This window comes from Mauremys mutica, unplaced genomic scaffold (genome assembly GCF_020497125.1).
Source record: "Mauremys mutica isolate MM-2020 ecotype Southern unplaced genomic scaffold, ASM2049712v1 Super-Scaffold_100312, whole genome shotgun sequence".
Taxonomy (NCBI): Eukaryota; Metazoa; Chordata; order Testudines; family Geoemydidae; genus Mauremys; species Mauremys mutica.
In genome coordinates this window covers 152051-174172 of record NW_025423310.1, presented here as the reverse complement: position 1 = coordinate 174172, position 22122 = coordinate 152051, and the positions used below count along the sequence as shown (strand labels likewise).

At 54.4% G+C, this 22122-nt stretch overlaps 3 non-coding genes across 3 annotated transcripts; 1 reads left to right on the top strand and 2 right to left on the bottom strand.

Annotated features, from left to right (window-relative positions):
- Window positions 1-6824: 6824 nt before the first annotated feature.
- TRNAT-UGU lies at window positions 6825-6896 on the bottom strand. The gene has a single exon. It is a non-coding gene; the product is annotated as a tRNA-Thr (tRNA).
- A 1287-nt stretch (window positions 6897-8183) lies between these two features.
- On the bottom strand, window positions 8184-8255 carry TRNAE-UUC. The gene has a single exon. It is a non-coding gene; the product is annotated as a tRNA-Glu (tRNA).
- Window positions 8256-12665: 4410 nt separating this feature from the next.
- On the top strand, window positions 12666-12738 carry TRNAK-UUU. The gene has a single exon. It is a non-coding gene; the product is annotated as a tRNA-Lys (tRNA).
- The last annotated feature ends 9384 nt before the right edge of the window (window positions 12739-22122 follow it).

The window sequence follows — 22122 nt, the reverse complement described above, 5'->3', positions numbered from 1 at the left end:
CCCTCCCTCCATGAGCGTCCATTTGATTCTTTGGCTTTCCGTTACGCTCGTCACGCAGCTGCGTGCTGAGTCTGTGCTATGCTGTCTGTCCGGAGATTTTTTAAAAATACTTTGGACCAGGCGTAACATTACAGTAATTCCCCTACTTAGATGCAGGAGTCTCCGAGCGAGATAACCGTGAGGACGGGCACTGAAGGAGATAGAGAGCGCATGCTGCGTGAAATCTAGCATGAACCACGGACCTATGCAGCCGTGCTCTGGGAGGCAGTGCTCCCTGAATACCGCATGAAAGCCTCACGTGGAAAAGGGTGCTATCACGGAGCACCCAATAAGGCAGCTCTCCCCAGGAACCTCCTGCTGATGCTTATCGATTAACGGCAGGAGAGCTTCGTGGAGATCTCCCAGGAGGATTTCTGTTCTATCACCATATATACAGAGACCTCCTTTTCACACACTTCAGATTCCTGTTATATTAAGAATAAAAGTTAACATGGTTAAAGCACTTACCGACTGCTCCTACCCCTGATTCAGGATCCGGGTTCATGGCCGGGAAGGGTTGGTAGGGGATCTCCGTGACGGTGATGAAGAGATCCTGGCTGTCGGGGACACCAGCGTTGTAAGCGCTGTCGCCTGCCTCGTCCTCCACAAACCCTTCCTCATCTTCCCCGTCCGTGAACATCGTCGAGGAACTGTCCGTCGACACTGTCCCATCATCAGAGTCCATGGTCACTGGTGGGGCAGTGGTGGCAGGCTCCGTAGCATCCGTTGGCCGCTTTGATTTTTTGGTAGGCTTGTCTGGGGTCCTTGATTTTCACGCGGCACTGCATTGCATCCCGGCTGTATCCTCTGTCTGTATCATGGCTTTGGAGACCTTCTCATAGGTCTTTGCATTCCGTTTGTTGGAGCGTAGCTCCGAAAGCACAGACTACTCGCCCCCCACACCGATCAGATCGAAGAGTTCCCGGTCAGTCTATGCCAGGTCCCTCTTTCTATTCAGAGATTACATGAACTCCTCTGCTGGAGAGCTCTGCATTGCTGCTGGTGCTGCTGAGCTCGCCCCGATGTCCAACCACAAAATGAGATTCTAACTGTCCAGAAAGGAAAAGGAATTCAAATTTTCCCGGGTCGTTTCCTGTGTGGCTGGTCAGAGCATCGAAGCTCGGACTGCTGTCCAGAGCGTCAACAGAGTGGTGCACTGTGGGATAGCTCCCGGAGCTACTAAGTTTGATTTCCATCCACACCTAGCCTAATTCGAACTAGCCATGTCGAATTTAGCGTTACTCCACCTGTCGGGGTGGAGTACCAAATTCAAACTAAAGAGCCCTCTAGTTCGAATTAAATGGCTTCCTGGTGTGGACGGTTGAGCGGTTAGTTCGAATTAATGCTGCTAAATTCGATTTAAAGTCCTAGTGTAGACCAGGCCTTAGTGTCATGGGGATATTTCTCAGTGGTAGAGTGCTTAACTGCAGTTCAAATAATCCTCAGTTCAAAACCCAGTGTTCTCTTATAACCCTCTTTCTTTTTTTAAAAAAAAGGAAAACATTTTCATTTCCATTGTCCATTATGTTCAGGGGCTCCTCTATACAGGAGTGCTTGATATCAATGTAAACACTCAACATTTCACTGTCCAAATGCATAAAAACCTAGCAAAGCTGTCCATCAGCTAAAATCAGTTCCAATCCTCTAAGTGTCTAGTTTATGTTTTCATCAGTTAAACAAAGGTATCATACGAATGTACATTTGCAGATCCCTCTTCTCCAGGAGCTATGTTGTGCAGAAGAACAAGAGCCACATCCAGCTGCAGTTCAGGAGTCTGATGACCAAAGAGCCACAAAGTGTTCTGAGGGCTGGAGAAAAATGCCTTCTAGGGAGCTATTGAACGAGCTCAACCTGTTTAGCTTATCAAAAGAAGATTGAAAGGTGACTTCATTGAAGTGTTGAAGGGCCTTAATGGAGACAAAAGATTGGGTATTAAAGGGCTTTTTAATCGAGGAGAGAAAGGCATAACAAGACCCAGTGGCTGGAAGGTGAAAAGAGACAAATGCATATTAGAAATAAGACACAAATATTCAGCAGCGAGGATGATTCACCACAGGAACAAGCTACCAAGGAAAGTGGTGGATTTGCCATCTCCTGGTGTCATCTAATGGAGACTAGATGCCTTTCTGGAATGTGTTTGCCCCAAAAGTAGCTCTTGTGTCATACAGGAGGCCTGTGATATGCAGGGGGTCAGATTAGATGCTCTAATGGTCTCTTCTGGCCATAAAGTCGACTAATTTCTGAAAAACTGAGTGTAGCATTGGGAGCAGCGTCTGATGTTTTCCTGTCTAGCCGGCTTGCTTCCTAGAACGAATGCTCCTTGAGTGGGGTGATCCACAGGGAGTAGCTCAAGCCTCCAAAGTGCCTGGGCAGGGGCAGGACATTAGCACAGCAAGGGAGGGGTGTGGCAGTGACATCACAGAGGATTTTTGCAGGACCTCAGACTATTGGTCAAAGGTGGTGGGGAGGTGGTGACCTCACAGAGAAATGCTGACATCAACCAGGCAGGACAGGGGCGAGGGGTCAGGGAAACCTCAGAGACCCCTGTGGCTTTGCTTCAGCAAGTCTCCTTCTCCAGGTCTCTCTTTGAGGACTGAGAGAGTATTCGGGTTCACGTACGTGAGTGCCAGGAGGAACCTCTTTCGAGTTTTCTCCTTCCCTTTTCCTGATTTTACTGGAAAACAGTCGTCCCTGTTTAGAAGGTAAGAGCCTCCTCGAGGTCTGAAACCTGTTCAGTCTGATCCATCTGGTGACCGTTGAATTCTAGGCATGGAAAACACGAGCTTAAGGAGGCAGAATTTTATTGCGCACCTGGGATTTTGTCCCTTAGAATCACTGGGGTCATTAGGGTATGTCCTTTTGGTTTCACCTTTTCCTCCATCCGTCTCTCCCTCCTTTCTCTTTGTCTCTTGCTTCTTTTGTCCTTTCTCCTGTTCCCCTCCCAACACCAGGAGGGGTGTGCGTATGTATCTCAGGTGAGTGCTCTGCAGCTGCCACTGTGGGAGGTCCACCCAAAAATGTGGGGCTGAAATAGTGCTCGGGCAGTGATCCCCACCGGTGACCTGGGCCATCCTTTGGGCGAGAGCCCTCAGCCTGCCATCCTCAATCTCTACCCTGATTGGCTGAGCAGGGGGTTATTGACAGGGAGGAGACTCAGGTCCTTGTTGTTCTCTTTTAAGCCCAAGGAAATAAGTCAGAACCTGTTATATGTTTGATGAATTTTGTTGCTCCTCTGCATTAATGGTCTCTGAGCAGTTCATGATTCTCTCTAACAATGCAATTCTCCTCAAATACTTGCTGAATATTTATTGTGCACTGTTGTTGGTCTGGAGCTCATCTGAGAGCACTTTATTCAGGTCATTCAGTGTCTGAAATTCAAGATCCGATGGTTAGTTTAAAAATCAGGGCTCCTGGGTCCTATTCCCAAATCTGCCAGTGACTGGCTGTGTGACCTAAGACAAGTCAATTCTCCTTTGTCAGCCTTAGCTTCTCCCTCTTTCAAGTAGGGATAATAATGATCCGCTCCTACCTACCTCACGGTGGGTGGGGATCCATTGGAGAGTATCACTAGGAGTAGTGCATAATATGCGGTGTCCTATCACATTTACTCAGAGCAGATTATGACATAATAGAATAGCTGAAATAGTCTATTTGATTTGTATTTTTTTATTTTGAAATTGTTAAGAGCAGCAACGACTTAGCTCAGACTGAAGCATCTTATCTAATGTTTGAGATCTAAGTGTCTCCTCTTTGTGTGCGACGAGACAATTTAACACACTGTGACAAACAGGAGATGCTTTTGTTTTGCAACAAAATATTTTTGCAACAAACTTTCATCTCACTTGTTTTGATTTCGAGAAACAAACTGGTTTAGTCTGAATGGGATTTTCTGACTGAAATGGTTTCAATGAAATTTCCCCACCATCTCGATTCCTGGGCTCTATCCCTGCCTCTGGGTTTTTTTTGTCCATTAGAACAGGAGTCAGGACTGTTGGCTTCTCTTTCTGGCTCTGCCACCACCTTGCTGTGTAGGCCCTTGGGAAGGTCACTTCCCTTCTTTGTACTTCAGGCTTCTCCCCATCTGTCCAATGAGAACAGGGACAGTTCTCGAACTCTGGGCAGTCATTTTCAGCTGGGCCCCGGCAGGGATAACTAAACATTTATATAGAGATATATATGTATATATAAAAAAGACTTCCATTCCTTAGGAACCGGTTCCCTATAAAAAGTTCTGATTTAAGGGATGTACCACAGTATGTATTTTTTGTACCAATAGCGTTACCATGCGTCCGTATTTTCCCAGGAGGAATTTTTAAATTTTTAAATTTTAAAAATTCCTCCCAGACAGTGATTTAAGAACCAAAAAGCCTGACATGTCCAGGAAAATACGGGTGTATGTTAACCCTACCTAAAGTTCTTTTTTAAAAAGATGGGCCTGAACTAGAAACGAACTCCGTTTTATATGTGTGGGTCCCCGCCACTCCCTGGGGGTGTGCTAGGGTGACCAGATGTCCTGATTTTATAGGGACAGTCCCAATTTTTGGGACTTTTTCTTATATAGGATCCTAATAACCCCCACCCCCGTCCTGATTTTTCACACTTGCTGTCTGGTCACCCTACGGTGTGCACATGTGTGGGTTCCAGCTGCTCCCTGCCCCCCTCATTGAAGCAGGTGTGCAGGGTTACTGCCCTGGGAACTGCAGGGCACCAGTGGACATGGGGCTGGCTGGAGGCAGGGCAGGGGCTGACTGGAAGTAGGGTCTGGCTGCAGGCAGGGCAAGGGGTGCAGGGCTGGCTGGAGATGGGGTGTGCGGGACTGGCTGGCTTCAGGCAGGGGGGTGCAGCAGGGGTTGGCTGGAGACAGGGCAGGAGGTGCAGGGCCGGTGGTGTAGGGCTGGTGCAGGCAGGGGTGTGTGGGGCTGGCTGGCTTCAGGCAGGGCCGCAGAGGGTACGACAGGGGTTGGCTGGAGACAGGGCACGGGGTGCAGGGCTGTCTGCAGGGGGTGCGGGGCTGGTGCAGGCAGGGTGTGCAGCAGGGGCTGGCTGTGAGCAGGAGGTGCAGGGCTGGCTGGAGACGGGCTGGCTGCGGGCAGGAGGTGTGGGGCTGGCTGTGGGCAGGGGCTGGTGCAGGCAGGGCAGGGGGTGAGGAGCTGGAGGCAGGGCAGAGGGTACAGGGCTGGCTGGAGATGGGCTGGCTGCAGGCAGGGGGTGTGGGGCTGGCTGGAGGCAGGGGCTGGTGCAGGCAGGGCAGGGGGTGAGGGGCTGGAGGCAAGGCAGGGGGTGCAGCAGGGACTGGCTGCGAGCAGGAGATGCAGGGCTGGCTGGAGATGGGCTGGCTGCAGGCAGGGCAGGGGGTGCAGGGCTGGCTGGAGATGGGCTGGCTGCAGGCAGGGCAGGAGGTGTGGGGCTGGCTGGAGGCAGGGGCTGGGGCAGGCAGGGCAGGGGGTGTGAGGCTGGCTGGAGATGGGCTGGCTGCAGGCAGGGGGTGTGGGGCTGGCTGGAGGCAGGGGCTGGTGCAGGCAGGGCAGGGGTGAGGGGCTGGAGGCAGGGCAGGGGGTGCAGCAGGGGCTGGCTGCAGGCAGGGGGTGCAGGTACAGAGGGTACAGCCCACCCTGTACGGTAAGTGCCCCCTCCTCCCTCCCTCAGCACCGGGGTAGCAGCAGCAGCCTGGGGCTTGGGGGCTATTTAAATGGCCCAGGGCTCCCCTGTTTCCACCGCCCCGGCCCTTTAAATAGCTGTGGGAGCCCTGGGGAAGCAGCGGGGCTCTGGGGGCTATTTAAAGGGCCGGGGTGGTAGAAGCAATGGGAACCCTGGACTTTTTAAATAGCCCCCAGCGCCCCGCAGCCCTACCCCAGCCCCATCCCAGCCCCTGCTGGGAGCCCCAGGCCCTTTAAATTGCCCCCTGAGGAAGCCGGGCCACCCTGGTACAGCGCACCAGCTCTTGCCAGTACGCAGTACCAGGGCTTGGGCACAGGGCCCTCTTAGGGGTGGGGCCAGATTCAGGGGAATCAGGAGAATCGGCCTAAAGCTGGGGTGGGGGGGTCAGGACTTGGTCCCATTCTGGGCACCACCAAAAATTATCCAAACCTGCCGCCCCCTGTCCAGCCCAACCTTCTGCTGATGCACCTCAGCCCACACCCGTGCAGGGTTTGAAGCTTCCATTGCTTAAACTCCAGGACACTGAGAGATTTCAGCTCCCCTTTGCCCAGAGGGAACCTTCACCCCACTCCCAGCCAGGTTCTTGTCCATGGGATCAGTGTAGGGGGGCTGGGTCCCGCTGGGTCTTTTCTCTCTCTGTGACAGGCCAGGGTGCAATACCTGGGGCATCTGAGCACCCAGGACCTTCTGTGGGGCTGCCATTCCCCTTCCCCTGCTGTGGTCTCGTCTGTCATTGACTCCAGCCTTTTTTCTATCCATCGTCAGCACCATCCCAAGCAAGCTGCACTCGCCTCAGAAAGACAGTGTCCCCTGTTGGGTGTAAATCACTGACCTCTCTCCTCTCTGAGCACTGACTGCCCCTCTGTTTCTTTGCCTCTCAGTCTGTGCAGATGGGACCTTTCCCTCCAGTGCTGGAGGATTCTCCCTTCTCATCTACCCTTGTCCCAAGCAGCACAGCAGGTGGGAATCTTACATGTACTGAGGTGACTTAGGAGCAGAAACCGCCCCCGACCTTCCATGAAATTGGCACTTGCCCCTCACTGAGCAGGATTAAAACTCCTGCAGGGAGACTGCTGGGCCACATCCCCTCTGGGCATGAGCAAAGCAGCAGGGTGAAAAAAAGAGCTTGGAGATGCTAGGGATTGAACCCAGGGCCTCACCCATACAAAGCATGTGCTCTACCACTGAGCTACATCCCCAGCTGGGCTGCAGGTTACACTCAGAGCTGTCCTATTCCCAGAGCATCCAGTGGCCTAACAGCAGCATGGGGGACACATTCCCTGCTCTGTGGGCCAAACCTGCTGTCCTTGAGGCTGCTGGTTCTTAGGGGTCACTTTGCAGCAGGGCCAGATTCGATGTGTGGGGCAGAGAGAGTGGGTGCCCTGGACTCAGGGTGCAGAGATGCACTCAGCCCTCTCCCCTGCATTGGTTGGGGGGTGCTGCCACCTCCTGCTGGAAGGTAATGGGAGGGGAGGGGCGCTGTGAGTCGCTCAGCCCCTGACCCTGGTGGCAGCAGTGGTGTGGGAAGGTCCAGGTGTTTCTAGGATCTGCTCTTTCCACCTGCCTGTGAAGTCCAGCTTTCCCCAGCACATTCACTGTGGTGCAATTGGGTCACTGTTTCCAAGGCTGAACAGCAAAGAATCACTCCCAGTTCCCTTCTATCTGCAGCAGGATTAGCCTGTGTCGGTGGTTAATGAGGTGGATCTTGTGGTAGATTGTTATTCATTCCCCACCTTGACAATTCACACAGTCCCTTTCCTACTCTAATCCCCAGCACCTCGGTGATCCTGGTAGCAGGGGTTGGGTCCTGAGATTTTCAGGGTCCTTTTTCCCCTCCACCTGGAGTGAACTCAGCTTTTCCCCCATCCCAGACAATCCATGAAATAACAACAGGGGCATAAAGAAAGAGGGGAGAGAACATCTCACAGCCAGGGCTGGATGTGCCCAGGGCCCCCGGCTTGTCCATTGTTTCCATGGAATTTGGCCCCCTGCTTTGCACAAGGGACAGAGAAGGATCTTGCTGTTCCTGTGTCTCTGCAAGGAAAATTGTGCTTCCCTAGGAAAGAGAGGCGGGAAATGGCCCCATGATGGGACAATAGCCTCAGGATTAAGACCTAAGGGCTCAGGCTGAGAACTGATAGAACTGCACTCACCTGGGATTTAACAAATTGTCTTCCCTGAAGCAGGGCCAGTTCCAGTGTTTTTGCCACCCCAAGCGGAAAAATAAATAAATAAAAAAGCTGCAATCAACTGCAGCTGTACCTCTGCTGCTTTTGGTGGCAAGTTCCTTCCCTCTGAGAGGGCCAAATTGCCCCTGAAGCCTCCTCTTTCCATTGGCCACCCCAGGAACCTGCTTGCTGTGCTGGTGTCTGGAGCCAGGCCTGCCATGGAAACACTGGGAAGATGCAGGAAACAGGAAAATACAATGGATTTCTTTACATTACAAGTGAAGAATAACTGAAGATTTATTTGGTTTAAAGTCACTTTTCCCTGACTGGGAATTGAATCCAGGCCTTAGCAGTGAAAGTGCCAAATCCTAACCACTAGACCACCAGGGAGGTGATAATAGTGCTGTTCTTCTCACTTATACTACACTTTCTTAGGCTACTTTCTATCCACTTTCTGAAACCACTCCATTGTCTACTCCCTGAGGGGCTAGGAGCAGAGTGCAGGAACCCCTGTGCTCAGGGTCACAACCTCAGCCCAACCCAAGTCACTAAAACAAACTCAAATCATGCTTCCTCCTGCAGGATCACAGAGACACACAAAAAAAAACCCATGAGGAACAATCCTCCTCTGCCTTCATTTACCCCATTGCAACCCTCTCAGCAGCCCGCTCTTGCGGGAAGGACTGAGCTGATAGGAGCTCTGGCATAGAGATCAAGGGAGGGGTGTTGTTCCCCCTGGGTGTGAGCTGATCACAGTCTGACTCTGTGTAACGGGGCTCTGAGCTTTGCCATCTTGTGAGTGCTGAGCCCCCTGGACCCATCTGCTGGGAGCATGGGGATTGCACAACAGCTGCAAGCCCTTTTCCCGTCTCCTTGTCCTCCTCGGCTTCCCCACAAATGGGGACCTGCAGGTTTCCCTCACCCACCTCTTAAGGCAAACAGTGATTCCTTTCTCTGACACTCCTGGGCCTGGGCTTCTTTTGAGTTTTTCCCCAGGGGACCTGATTCCCTGTGAAAATGTGTGTGTGGCATGTGGGGAACTCAGACTCAGAATCTCCCCCACTAGATGAGTCCAACAGAACCTCCCCTTGGTGGGAGAATCCTAAATTCCACCCTCCCACCCTGGTTACTCTGACCAGCTGATGGCGGCAGCATGCTAAATCAACCCCAGCTCTCTGGGCTAGAAAGCAGCATCTAACCAGCCTTGTGGCAGGTCCAGTTTGCTCGCTGGAGACATAACGGACCAGGAAAGAAGGCAGATGTCAGACAGGGAACCTCAGCTCACAAATAAACACCCTCAGGCTCCTTCTACACTGCGACTGGGCAGTTGACTGACTTTAAATCTAGCTAGCTCAGTTGGTAGAGCATGATGGTTTTTCAGGGTGTGAAAAACCCCAAAACCAGTATAATTAAGCTGACCTAAGCCATGGTTAGATAGTGCTAAATGAAAGGAAAGATTGTTTTGTCAATCTAGCCATTACAGGGATGGAAAACCCCTCCAGTCACTGTAGCAGCTGTCTACTCCACAGTGCTAGAGCAGTGTCACAGCAGCATTTTAAGTATAGCCAGCCTCACAGTGAGACCAGATCTGGCTCTAGTTTGACTCTGTGGACACTCAGGCACTAGCAACGTACTAATGCCTCCATAGTTGGCAAGATTCAAACCTGGGTGGGGAGACCCCCCAATGGATTGCTAGTCTATCACCTCAACCACTCAGCCACAAGTACTTAATGTACAGTTACTTCACTACACCATGATTCTGTTCTCACAGAATTGTCACTTCAAATTGCTCAGACCAGCTCCCCCAGCACACTCCTGGCTGTGCATTAGTGTAAGTGTGTCCATGGCTGAACAGCAAGAGTTCCTGCCCATTTCCCTTCCAGCTGGAGCAGGATGAGAGTGTGTTTGTGGTTAATGACATTGCTATAGGTTGTTGTCCATTCCCCACACTGACAATTCAGACAGTCCCTTTCCTATTCGAATCTACACCATATCATTCCAACAGCCGGGGTCAGGATTTCTCTGGGGCACTGAAATGTTTCAGGGGGTTGAACTCAGCCTTGCATTCCATCCCTGATGTTTCATGGACTAACAGCAGCAGCATAAAGAAAGAGCTGAGCCAATATCTCACTGTCAGAGGTGAAGGTGGCCACGTCCCCTCTGTCTGACCATCGCCATTGCAGGAGAGAAGGTTTCAATGGAATCGAATGCCCTGGCTCAGACCAGAGACACAGGGAGGTTTTGCTGTTCATGGATCTGTGCAAAGGAAATTGTGTCTCTGTGTGAAATTGAGGAGGGAAATGAAATGTTCACATGGTGGCCCAATGCCCTAACAAATGTGGGTGAAGGAGTCGGGCTGGAAAATGATTGTACAGGAATTCGTATCAATTTATTGCCCTGATTAAAATCTATGGCTAAAAGGCAGCCACTGTTGTTAGTACTTGTACCTGTGTAGGGACACCCCAGTGGGTGTCGAGTCCATTGCCTTAACCAGGGATAGTCGATTATTTTATCAAGATCTAAATTTCTTGGTCAAGATATAGTCAATGTCTAGACTCCAGAGAAAATAATACACTGATGATAATGAGAAGAATTTAGAAATAATTTGCAGTCACTATGGGCATAACTATGATGATTGTCTCGTGTTTCACTCTTTATATCTGGCACCACCACTGCCTTTCCCTTTAGTCTTGTAGTTTACCAAGGATAAAACTAAACATCTCTTCAGATACAAGGGAGTGTTTGTGTTCATTCCTGTTAGCTACACAGGGGTTTCATGTAGCTGCTTTCAATCCTCTGGCTCTGCCCTGATAAGTAACATTTCAGGGTGTCACTGAACTGAAAGAGGGAGATCATTTTTTGACAGATTACGCCTCCTCTTAAAGGTGTTTGTCTGGCTGGCAGCCCTGGTTCCCAGGACTCTCCTGAGGGAAGAAAGTTTCTGTGCAAAATACCAAAACTTTTAACAGAGAGGAGGGAAAGGCCATGACCACATGATGGGGCCAGTATGTACCACAACATGGTTCTTTTATATGGGATGACTCTGAATATTCACTGATCTCCACTCCCTTGTGTTTGAAGAGATGTTTAGTTGTGCACTTAGGAACCTATAAGGCTGAAGCAATGTTATGGATGGTGACACTACGATTGAAGGGTTCTTTAATGTTGTAGAAATTGTTAAAAACACTGAGCTTAAACTGGAACTGCCTGTTATTAAAGGCTGGTTTCCCCACGTCAGTTCCATAAGGTCTGCTAGAAACACCCTGGGTTCTCTCCTGCCTCGGTGGGAACTGGAGGGAATGGTCCCCTGCTGCCCTTGGCTCCAGGCTGGTTTTTCTGGGGAGGGGACGTGGAATTGATTTGTTTGCTGCTGAGAAGGGAGCCGGGCCAGTTCTCAGGGAACGAGAACTCCCAGCATCTTCCCAGCCCAGCCCAGGCTGCTGCCCTGTCCCAGCCTCTGTTCCCCTGGGGGCCCTGCGTGTTTGACTCTAGAGCAGGCTGGGAGCAGCAGCTGAGGCAGAGGACAGCCTGGGCCGGGCAGGTGCTAGGAGCAGAGCACCAGAGGCCTCTACTGGCTCCCTCCTCATCAGCAAACAATCAGTCCCCACCCGCACCCCGGGACAGCAGCCTGGCACCAAGGGCAGTGCCCAGTGGGGGTTTCTCTTTTTCCTCTTCCTGGGGTGAGCAGGGACCTGGGGGTGTTTCTAGCAGGGCAGTTGGAACTGAGTTGGGAACCAGCTTTTAATAACAGGCAGCTCAAGTTCAGACTAATTTTGTTACAATTTCCTTTACAAGGTAAAATAATTCAAAAGTAAACAGGCAGGAATTAGTGTAACTCTTTTCTCCCGGGCATAGAAAGAAACGGCTTTTTGGCTTTTCATGATACAGGAGTCACTTTCGTTCACTGTGCAGAATCAATGTGCCCAGAAACCTGAAGTGTTTCATTTCTTAGGTTCTGCTGCCATCGTGTGGCCATTTCCTTCCCCTCCTTTCTGTCCAAAGCGCAGAGCCCAGTTCCTCCAGGGAGAGAAGGACGTCTTTCTTCTTTCCTTCCTCAACAGCCCCCTTCCCTGGGGAGCCCTTTGCTGGGGTCTGGGTGGGGAACAGCCATTTCTGAGGATTAATTTCACACCATATTTGGTGTTGATATATAGATTTTACAGCCAGACTAGATCACTAGGTACCTCTGCTCTGACCTGATTCAGAACAGAGTCCAGACAATTTTACCCAGTGACTCCTACAACCACCCCAAGATCTTCTGGCTGAAAGAGGAGGGTTCATTCAGAAAGTCATCGTGTTTGGATGTAAAGGTGGGAAATGATGGGGAAATTGGCCCCTCTTTCAAGTTTAAATATTGTAACTTCTACATCTAGACCAGGGTGGCCAACCTGAGACTGAGAAGGAGCCAGAATTTCCCAATGTAACTGCCAAACGTGCACCTTTGTATGCAACTGCTGAGTCAGTTGTGAACCTTCCCATCATTATCTTTATCCCTGTGAAATGATGATGGTGATGGACACTTGGCTCTATATCCCAGTGTGCCCTGGACGTCTACAGGCTGCGTTAGCCAATCCAACCATTCGGCACTTGCAGATGGGCACCTCTGTATTGTGCCTGAGTCTTGTACAGCTATGAATGGCTGGTAGATGCCGATATTTTCCCCTCTTCTTAACCAGCACTAATACCAGGCCAGGCCAGGGCTGGGAAGAGAGAGCGAGCAGCAGGTTTCCCCTATTGTGTCCGTCTCGCTTTTTCTTGACTAGCTTCACCTCTGCATCAACTTGCACTTTTCCTGGGTGAGCCTGGCTAGCTCAGTTGGCAGAGCATCAGACTTTTAATCTGAGAGTCCAGGGTTCAAGTCCCTGGTCAGGTGATAAACTTCTTACTATGATTGTAAAAATCTGACTTTCGGGAGTCTTCTTTGGTGTTACTCTTTCTCTTCAGGATTTTGCCTTTCTTAAGAAGGGTCTTTGTGTGTGGGAGATTGAAGGGCAACTTCATGACATCCCCTTTGTCCTCACAGGCTGGAGGAATAAAGTCCTCTGGGCATAGAGCATGTTCCTCCCCTGCACACACAAACACACAGAATATCCCTAAGGAATTAGAATCACCTGTTGCCTTCCCCTGTCCTGCTGGATCTTCAAATGAAGATGCTCTTCAGCCTAAACCCATGTCCCCTCTACTCCCAGTGCCCCTCAGACCCAACCCACAGGCCCCTTCTCATCATGCTGCTCCTCAATCCCAACCCACAGCCCCCTCCTATTCCCAGTGCCCCTCAGTCCCAACCCACAGGCCTCTTCTCCTCACGCTGCTCCTCAATCCCAACCCATGGCTCCCTCCTTCCCTCCAGCAGCAGGTGCTTCAGACCCCCTCAGGAAGATTTTCTTGCAAGGTTTCATGTATGAGTCTGCATGTGGATTTTACGGTATGCTGGAAATAGGTTGGGTTGCTTGCTGAAATGATCACTTGTGGCTGGTGTTGGATTCCCAGTCTTCTTATTATTGGATCAGGAGAAACAAAGGGTTGTTATCCTTGATGTGTGAATCAAGGACTCAACCCTGGGTATAAACTAAATGAGCTGCCCACAGATTCTGGCAGCCACAATGAGCATTTGGTGCGAGAGCCCAGACCTACCCTGTCCCACAGGGAGGGGACCACGTGCAAGGGGCTAGGACCACTGACCTATCAGCTCTTAACTCCCAAACAATCAGTAACCCTATTATCAGTGCCAGTGAGTGTAATTTAAATCATAAGAAAAACCACACTGGGCTAGACCAAAGGTCCATGTAGCTCTGAATCTTGTCTTCTGACAGTAGCCAATACCAGGTGCTCTAAAAGGATCTCAACAAGGCACCACTGGGAGTTGAACCCAGGATCTCCTGTTTAAAAAACAGGTACTTTAACCAGCTAAACCATGGTGCCTGTTTGTGATTAAGGTACAGTGTCTGCTCACACCTACCTCTTTGCATCCCCACCTGAGCCTGACAAGCTTTGCTTGTGTTTGGATTCTGCAAAGCAGAGGAGCAGGTGACATTTTCCTTGCAAGCTCTGTGTGTGTGTGTGTGTATGTGTGTGTGTATGTGTGTGTGTGTGTGTGTGTGAGAGAGAGAGAGAGAGAGAGAAATTCTTTGGCCAGGTCTGCACTACAAAGTTATTTCAGCAGAATTATATTGCTCAGATGTGTGAAAAACACACTATGCTTCCTCAGTTAGCAGCTTGTGGCTGGTGCACACACTGCAATGCCACGTCTGGCGACAAAACTGCCCTGTTTTGCTGAAAAAAAAAACCACTTCGATGAGAGGTCTAGAGCTTTTTGCAGCAAACTTAAAGTGAGAGTGTCAATGTAGACGCTGCTGTTCATTATATCACCATAACTGGCCTCTTCCAGTATCCCACAATGCCCTCTGTGAACTTGCTTGCCCTTCATTCCTGCTACAGAGCCATGGGGTCCTCCCCTTACATAGCTCCGGGAAGTTCTCACAGCTGAGCCTGCTGCTCTGCTCCGGCAGCCAGGAGCAAATCACTGCCGTGGAATGCTGCTCTCTCCCGCCCTGCGAACACAGAGCAGGGTGGCGGGAACTTCCTTACATGGGGGGGGGGGGGCACCGACATCTGAATGTGACACCCCCATGACACCCCTTCCCTAGAGGAGGCTCTTACCATTTAAACAGGGACGGCTGTTTTCTAGTAAAATCACTAAAAGGGAAGGAGAAAACTCAGAAGAGGTTCCTCCTGGCGCTCACGTACGTGAACCCGAATACTCTCTCAGTCCTCAAAGAGAGACCTGGAGAAGGAGACTTGCTGAAGCAAAGCCACAGGGGTCTCTGAGGTTTCCCTGGCCTCTCGCCCCCGTCCTGCCTGGCTGATGTCAGCATCTCTCTGTGAGGTCACCACCTCCCCACCACCTTTGACCAATAGTCTGAGGTCCTGCAAAAGGCCTTTGTGATGTCACTGCCTGTCACGGACTCACAGATCCTGCCCACTCTTGGCCCCGTGCGGTCCATGGGGGTGCCCCTTTCAGTGCGACAGCCCTTCTCGGGGGTCCACTCTCTCTCGGGGTCAGGCCCCCCCACCTCCTGGAGCCGCACCTCTCTGAGCCTTAGCACATCTGTCTCTCGCCGTGGGCCCCCTCAGGGAGTCCACGCGCTCTGGATCCCCTGGGCCTCCTCACCTCCAAAGGGGTTGATGCCCCCTGTTCGCTAGCCCGGAGCGACTCTCAGCCAGCATAAAACAGGAGGGTTTATTGAGCATTGAACACAGCACAGGAAACTCTCAGGGCCTCAGGCCTGGCCTCCCTCAGCCCAGCACATCCCAGTCCCCCTGCAGCCAGGTGGGCTCTGCCTGCTTCCCCTCGCCAGCCCCGAGCCCCCCTGCTCCCCAGCTAGGCCTCTGATATCCCCGGCCCCAAGCCCCACCTCTGTCCATTGTCTTTTCTCCAGGTAAACAGGGTTGCCTGGGCCTCCTCTCCTCTCCGCCCTCCTCTGGCTGGAACAGGTTGGTCACGGGGTCCTCTCCCCGCAGCCCATTGTCCTCTCACTGGCCAGAACTGGCTGTGACTCCTGAGCTGGGTCTCCGGGTCACCAGGTCACCAGTCACTGGGGTCTCCATCCTCCAGGCCATCGGCCGGGGTCCCAAGTCCCTCTCCGGTCCTCTGTAACAACAAACTCCTGCTCCCCTCACCTTGTTAAACCAGTAACACCTGAGGACACTGAGTCCCACTCCCTGTGCATGCAAACCACTGGAAAACACAGAAAACCCTAAGAAAATCCCCCACTTCATCACAGAGCCCAGCACCTCTCCTCCTCTGGGCACCTAGAGCAGAGACGGCTGGTGCTGATGGCTCCAAGGGAAGGCTTAAAAGCCACAGAGCAACTGAGGTCAGGGCCAGAGGAGGGCAGGACCATGCCTATGTGTGGCCTTCAGACAGGCAAAAAACACCCAGCCAGGCTGCTCCCTGCCATGCCAAACACCCACTGAAGGCCACCCACAGACCAGCATGTGGGGTGGCTGCTGATGCTCTGTGGCCATTATCGAAGATGGTAGGAAAGCAGGGCCAGCCCCCCGGTGGCGCCTCTTACTGTTCCCACTATCCATGCTCACTTTGGCAGTGGAGCAGGAGATTTTACCCCAAGAGGCTTTTCCCCAGCTGGCGAGAAGCAGAGAAACACCCAGGCTCCCAAGGTGCTATGTAGCAACCCCCCTCAAGCACAGGGACAGGTGCACATTTGGAAGAGGGAAACTGCTCCACACGCTAGCCCGGGCAGCCGCCCATTTTCTTTGGCAAGTCAGGAACGGCAAAGGCGAGACTGGAAGCACCTGGGGCTCATGCCCCAGCCTTTGTGACGCCCAACCCCCAACTCCTTCCCGGGGCTCTAGCTGAAGCCAGAGCATTGGCCTGAGCAGCCAAGAAGAGGTTCCAGCCCTGAAGGGAGCAGGACTTTCAGCCCAAAGGTAAAACTGCACAAGCACAACCACAAAGGGACTTGAATCCTCAATCGCCTGATCCGAAGTCAGACACCTTATCCATTAGGCCACGTGGTCACACAGAAAAAGGCCCTCCAGGCACTTCTTTGGAAAAGGCCGACACTGACGCATCCGACGAAGTGGGGATTCACCCACGAAAGCTCATGCTCCAATACGTCTGTTAGTCTATAAGGTGCCACACGACTCTTTGCTGCTTTTGCAGACACTGTGTTTCTCAGGTCAGCTACTGAGGGGGGCCGAGACTCTCTGGGCACAAGAAGTCGAGTTCCCAGTGACACGTGAGACTTAATTCTCTGGAGCCAGGTGCAGGGCTTTGGCAGGGAGACTCAGGCATGGGGGATTGGGGTGCAGCGGATGGACCGGCTGTCTAGGTGCAGAGATTTAGTCGCACTGAGGAGGAGGAGGAGGAATCCTCCTGACAGGCAGTGGCCAGGGCCAGTGCAACCACTAGGCGAACTAGTCAGCCGCCCAGGGTGCCAAGTGGTTGGGGGCACCAAAATGCGCACTCAGGGGAAGCAGTGGAGTGGAGGTGAGCTGGGGCAGGGGGTTTGGGGAGGTGTGGGGGGAGGGCTGCCCGCAGCAAGTAATGGGGGGCGGGGGTGGGTGTGCAGGTGAACCGCTCCCTGTCTCAGCTCACCTCTGCTCCATCTTCTCCGCTGAGGATGCTGCCCCTGCTCTAATTCTCCTCCCCTCCCAGGCTTGCTGCACTAGACAGCTGATTGGCACCACAAGCCTGGGAGGCGGGAGAAGTGGAGCAGCGCCAGCGTGCTCAGGGGAGAAGGCGGAGCGGAGGTGAGCTGGGGTGGGGAGCTGCTGCAGGGGGGGCTGCCCGGCTCTTCCCCATGGCCCCCGCCCCTGCTCCACCCCAGCCCCCCGTCCACCCCTGCATTCACTGCATGGTAATTGGAGTGACCCAGCCCCAGCCTGGTCCATTCCCCTGGCTCCCAGCCACGCCGCCGGCGAGTGCTGTGGGGCGGTTCCCCCCTCCCCCCAAGCTTGGGAGCCAGGGGAGCAGAGCAGGCTGGGGCCCCAGGCCTCCGTGGGGGGAAGCAGAGGGGGGCTGGTCCCAGGCCATCATGGGGGACGGGGGGGCTGGCTACTTCCTGTGGGAAATGGAGTTACCCGGCCCCAGCCTGCTCTGCTCCCCTGGCTCCCAGGCTTGTGTTGGTGTTGGCTGGATTTGTGCGGGTGTTTGTGTATATTAGCAATTGTGTGTGTGTGGCTGGATTCATGCATGTGTTTGTGTATGTTTGCAATTTTGTGTGTGTGTGTGTGTGTGTGCATGCTCTGCTGCCCTCTGCCGGCGCAACAACCGTTTCTCTGTATGTCACATCCCCCATACCGTCGACCCCGATGGTGATTTCCCCATCTTACAAGGGCTGGCTGGCCTGACCCTTCTCCCCTCTGCGGAGTGTGGCGGGGGCTGCAGCTCACCCCCTGTGGGGCAGAAGGGCCCAGGTGTGGGGCACTGGGCTCCGATGCACCTGGAGAGCTGCTCCGATGAGGTGGGGCAGGGCGTGCGGTGTCCGTTCTGTGTTGCCTGGTGTTGGGCCATTGCACAATCCCCAGCCACGCCACACAGTGCACCCTGGGAGGGGGCAGGGGGCCAAGCAGACGATCCAGCACGAGGGGGAGAGGATGTGTGGTTGGGGGGAGGAAAAGCCTTGGGCTGCACTGGGGGAGCAGAGCAGGGGTGACACCCCAGAAACCTGCAGCAAAGGGATGGACAGGTGGGCTGGGTGGATAGTAGAGGCAGCGGGACTAAAATCTAAAAGGGGAGTGTGGGGTCTGGTGGTCAGAGCCGGGGGGGGCTGGTGGTCAGAATTCCTGGGTTCTATCTACAGCCCTGGGAGGGGAGTGGGGTCCAGTGGTTAGAGTGTGTGTCAGGGGGAAGAGCCAGGACTCCTGGGTTCTCTCCCTGGCTCTGACAGGGAGCAGGGGCAGCTCTCTTGTGCAATTCCTCGGCAGTTACCCAACTCACCAGCGTGTGGGAGCGAGGGGCTGGAGCCGGGTTGCGACATGGCCCAGAGTCCCGTACTGCCCCTTTGTTACCCAACCCAGGGCAGGGTGGGGGATGGCCTGGGAGACCCGCTAAGAAAGGCGCTTCTGGTGGGTTTGTGTGTGGGTCACGCTGCCCCCCGCTGGATAGACCCCTCTAGGTCAGAACCAGTCTCAGCCCAGGTCAGACCCTGGGAGCCCAGCCCCCTCTGTCACCACGGCCATGTCTATTGGCCTCCTGGAAAGGTCCATTCTCATTGGTAGCTGTCCAGTGGCAGTGAGTTCCACAGGCCTCCGCACACGCTGTGTGGGGCAGGAGGTCCTTGTGTTGGGAGCAGTGGGAGTGAACTGTATGTGGTTGTGTATCTGAGCATAGTTGCGAATATTCTGGTGTGTGTGTGTGATTGTGGCTGGAGGTATGATTGTTTCTTTCTTTGGGGGTTGGGCTAGCATGCCCCTCTGGGTGTGTTGTGTGTGAATGTTCTTGGGATTGTGTGAGTCCCTTTGTGCATCAATGTGTGTGTGTGTGTGTCACTTGCTGCAGGATACAAAATCCTGCAAAGCCACCACCACACACACACACACACACACACACACACACACACACACACACACACACACACACACACACACACACACACACACACACACACACACACACACACACACACACACACACACACAAAGCAGGGCTCAGCCCCAGCAGCAGGGACACACATGTCTCTCCTGGGCCAGCTTGGACAATTTCCCATCACAACCCGGCACAGTGCTGGTGCCCCCACACGGGGGTGGGCAGTGACCGGGCGGGGGGGGCAGATGTGCTGGATTCACTTTGGGAAAATAAGTCAAGGCCCTTAGCAGAGCTGGGACACAGACCCAGTGACCCCTGCACCACCCTGGGAGGGGAGTGGGGTCGAGTGGTCAGAGCACGGAGGGGGCTGGGCACCAGGACACCTGGGTTCTACCCCTGGCTCTGGGAGTGGAGGGGGTCTAGAGCAGGGGGACTGGGAGCCAGGACTCCTGGGTTCCATAGGGGAGACTGTTCTTTCCTGTGCTCCCCTCCCTAGAGATCCCAGCCCAGCCCCCTAGTGGAGAGTGAGTGGGAGCGGGGGAAGTTGCTCTCCCACTTCAGAAACATGATTCAACCCCCGCCCCCCCACAATGGGCTGTGACATCATGGACCCCTCCCTCCCCAAGGCAGACAGTAGAAGCCCCGCCCCACCAAAAGGGGGGGTCTAGTTGCACCCACAAAACATCCATTCATGGTTCAAAGAAACCTCACAGCCACCCTGCCCCCTGCTAGGAAAAGATCTGCTGCTCCCACTGCTTTCCTTATCACCATGAGCTGCTCCCCGCCAGGCACCACACCCCATTCACACGCCTTTGGTCAATTCGTAGCTCAGTGGCAATCACTGCCCCGAAGTGACTCCGGCGCAGGCACCCACAGCACGAACTCCCCACGCCGGATTCTGTCCACACGCAGAGAATTCTCTCCGCCGGGCTCCTTCGGTTCCTCTCGCTGCTCTCCGTCCTGCCGCCAGACACTGCTTATCTGCATAGCCCCGCCCATGGACACGTGACACCTTCTGTCGTTTTGGTCTCAAGTGAATGAGTTGCCCGCGGGGAGTGAGCACGTCAGCGCACGTCACAGCCGCCGGGCGGGGATTGTCTGTGAGCCCCGCGCTGGGGGCGGGGCTTCAGGGAGAGACCCAGCCCCATAGACAGCCTGGGGCAGGGAGATATTGGGGGAAGGGATGAGGGGATGGGGGGAGAAGGGGGGAGGGAGAGACCCAGCCCCATAGACCTGCAGGGGCAGGGGATATTGGGGTCAGGAGGGGAGAAGGGGGATTGGCAGAGACCCAGCCTGGGGTGCAGGGGAAATGGGGGTGGGGTGGAGGGAACTGGGGGAGAGAAGAGACATGTCGGGTGGGGGTGGGGTGTGTGAAATGTTGGTCCAGGGAATCTGAGTCACTCCCAGGACATGCTGTGCAGGGGGGAGCACAGGGGCAGGGAGAGAGACCCAGCCCCACAGAGCCCCAGAGGGATATTGGGGGCAGGGCAGGGGATGGAGGGAGGAGAGACCCAGCCCCATAGACCCCTAGAGGCAGCGGGATATGGGGGGGGGGTAGGAGAGGGGATGGCAGAGGAGAGACCCATCTCCATAGACTCCCCAGAGGCAGGAAATGAGGGGAGAAGGTGGGAGGGAGGGATCCAGCCCTATAGACCTGTAGGGGCAGGGAGATATTGGGGGCAGGAGGGGAGAAGGGGGTTGGCAGAGACCCAGCCCGGGGTGCAGGGGAAATGGGCTGGTTTGGAGGGAGCTGGGGAGGAGAAGAGACACAGGGCAGGACACATGTTGGGACAGGGAAACTGACTCACTCCGAATACATGGGGAGCAGGGCAGGGCGGAGGCAGATCATGCTGGTCCCAGGGTAATTTCGGGGGGTTCTGATTCCCCACTCATCCGGGGGGCTCCCCTCTGGGCTGAGGAGCCCTGGGGTGGGGCGGGTGCAGGGGCTGTGTGTGTGTGTCAGGCTGGGGGAGCCGCCTGGGCAGAGGGGCTGGTACTGGGGCGGGGCTGCAGCAGCCCCTGGTTTGACGTGGTTTCCATCACACCCAGGGGTTACAGTTGGTTGGGTGGCTCAGCACCCCCCCACTATACAGATTGTTCTGGCACCACTGGCCTAGGGTCACCGTCTAGTGCTCAGGGCCTGCCTGGCTCGCCTAGAGCAGGGCGAGCGCCCAGCTCTCCTGGGGCAGGGCTGGCGAGAGCTCTGGACAGATACTAACAGCGCCGGGGAGCCTGGATGAATATTAGTGGGACAGAGGAGCCTGGGGCAGTTTTATCAGAGAGTAGCAATGAATCCCGAACACAGCACCGGAGCTGCAGTGCTCAGCGCGTGGGCCTGGGTCTCCTGCACAGTCTCCCTGCCCCCCCTCGTGGCATAACAAGTTCCCTGCAGAGAAGCAGAGGTGCGGGACCGAGGGCTGCGGCGGGGGCTGCAGCACCCCCATGTCTCACTGTGCAAAGCTCCAGGTGCTGTGGGAACAAAGCCAGCATTATTGTGCGATTCCAGAGAACCCCTGAGCTGTGCTGCCCCTGTGTAGTGTGAGCGGGAATTGCACGTTTTCACAATGCTTGTGAACACCAGGGCCCGTGCAACCATTTAGGCAAACTAGGCGGCCACCTAGGGCGCCTAGTGGTTGGAGGCGTCTAAAAGCCCCCTCAGGCGAGGAGGTGGAGCGGAGGTGAACTGGGTGGGGGGCGTGCGGGGAGGGCTGTCCCCAGTAACGGGGCAATGGGGGCGCACAGGGGAACCGCTCCCCACCCCAGCTCACCTCCGCTCTGCCTCCTCCGCCGAGCACACAGCCCAGCTCTAATTCTCCTCCAGTCGGCGCCGCAAGCCTGGGCGGGGAGGAGAATTAGAGCGATGCCGGGGTGCTCAGTGGAGGGGGTGGAGCCGAGGTGAGCTGGGGCGGGCTCCCCAGGCAGGCTTACCTTCCGCAGGCAGGGGCGGTAGGTTATATCTGTGTGCGGTGCCCGGGCTCCAGGAATATTCAGGGCTGGGGGCCCTGCTCCAGCAATATTTGGAGCTGGGTCTCTCCCCCGGCCCTGAGCCTCCCCAATGCCCCAAACCCTCATCCCCAGCCAGAGCCCTCATCCCCCTGCACCCTAATCCTCTGCCCCAGCCCTGAGCCCCCCCGCGCAGCATGAACCCCTCATCCCCCTGCACCCTAATCCTCAGCCCCAGCCCGGAGCCGCCCCGCACAGCAT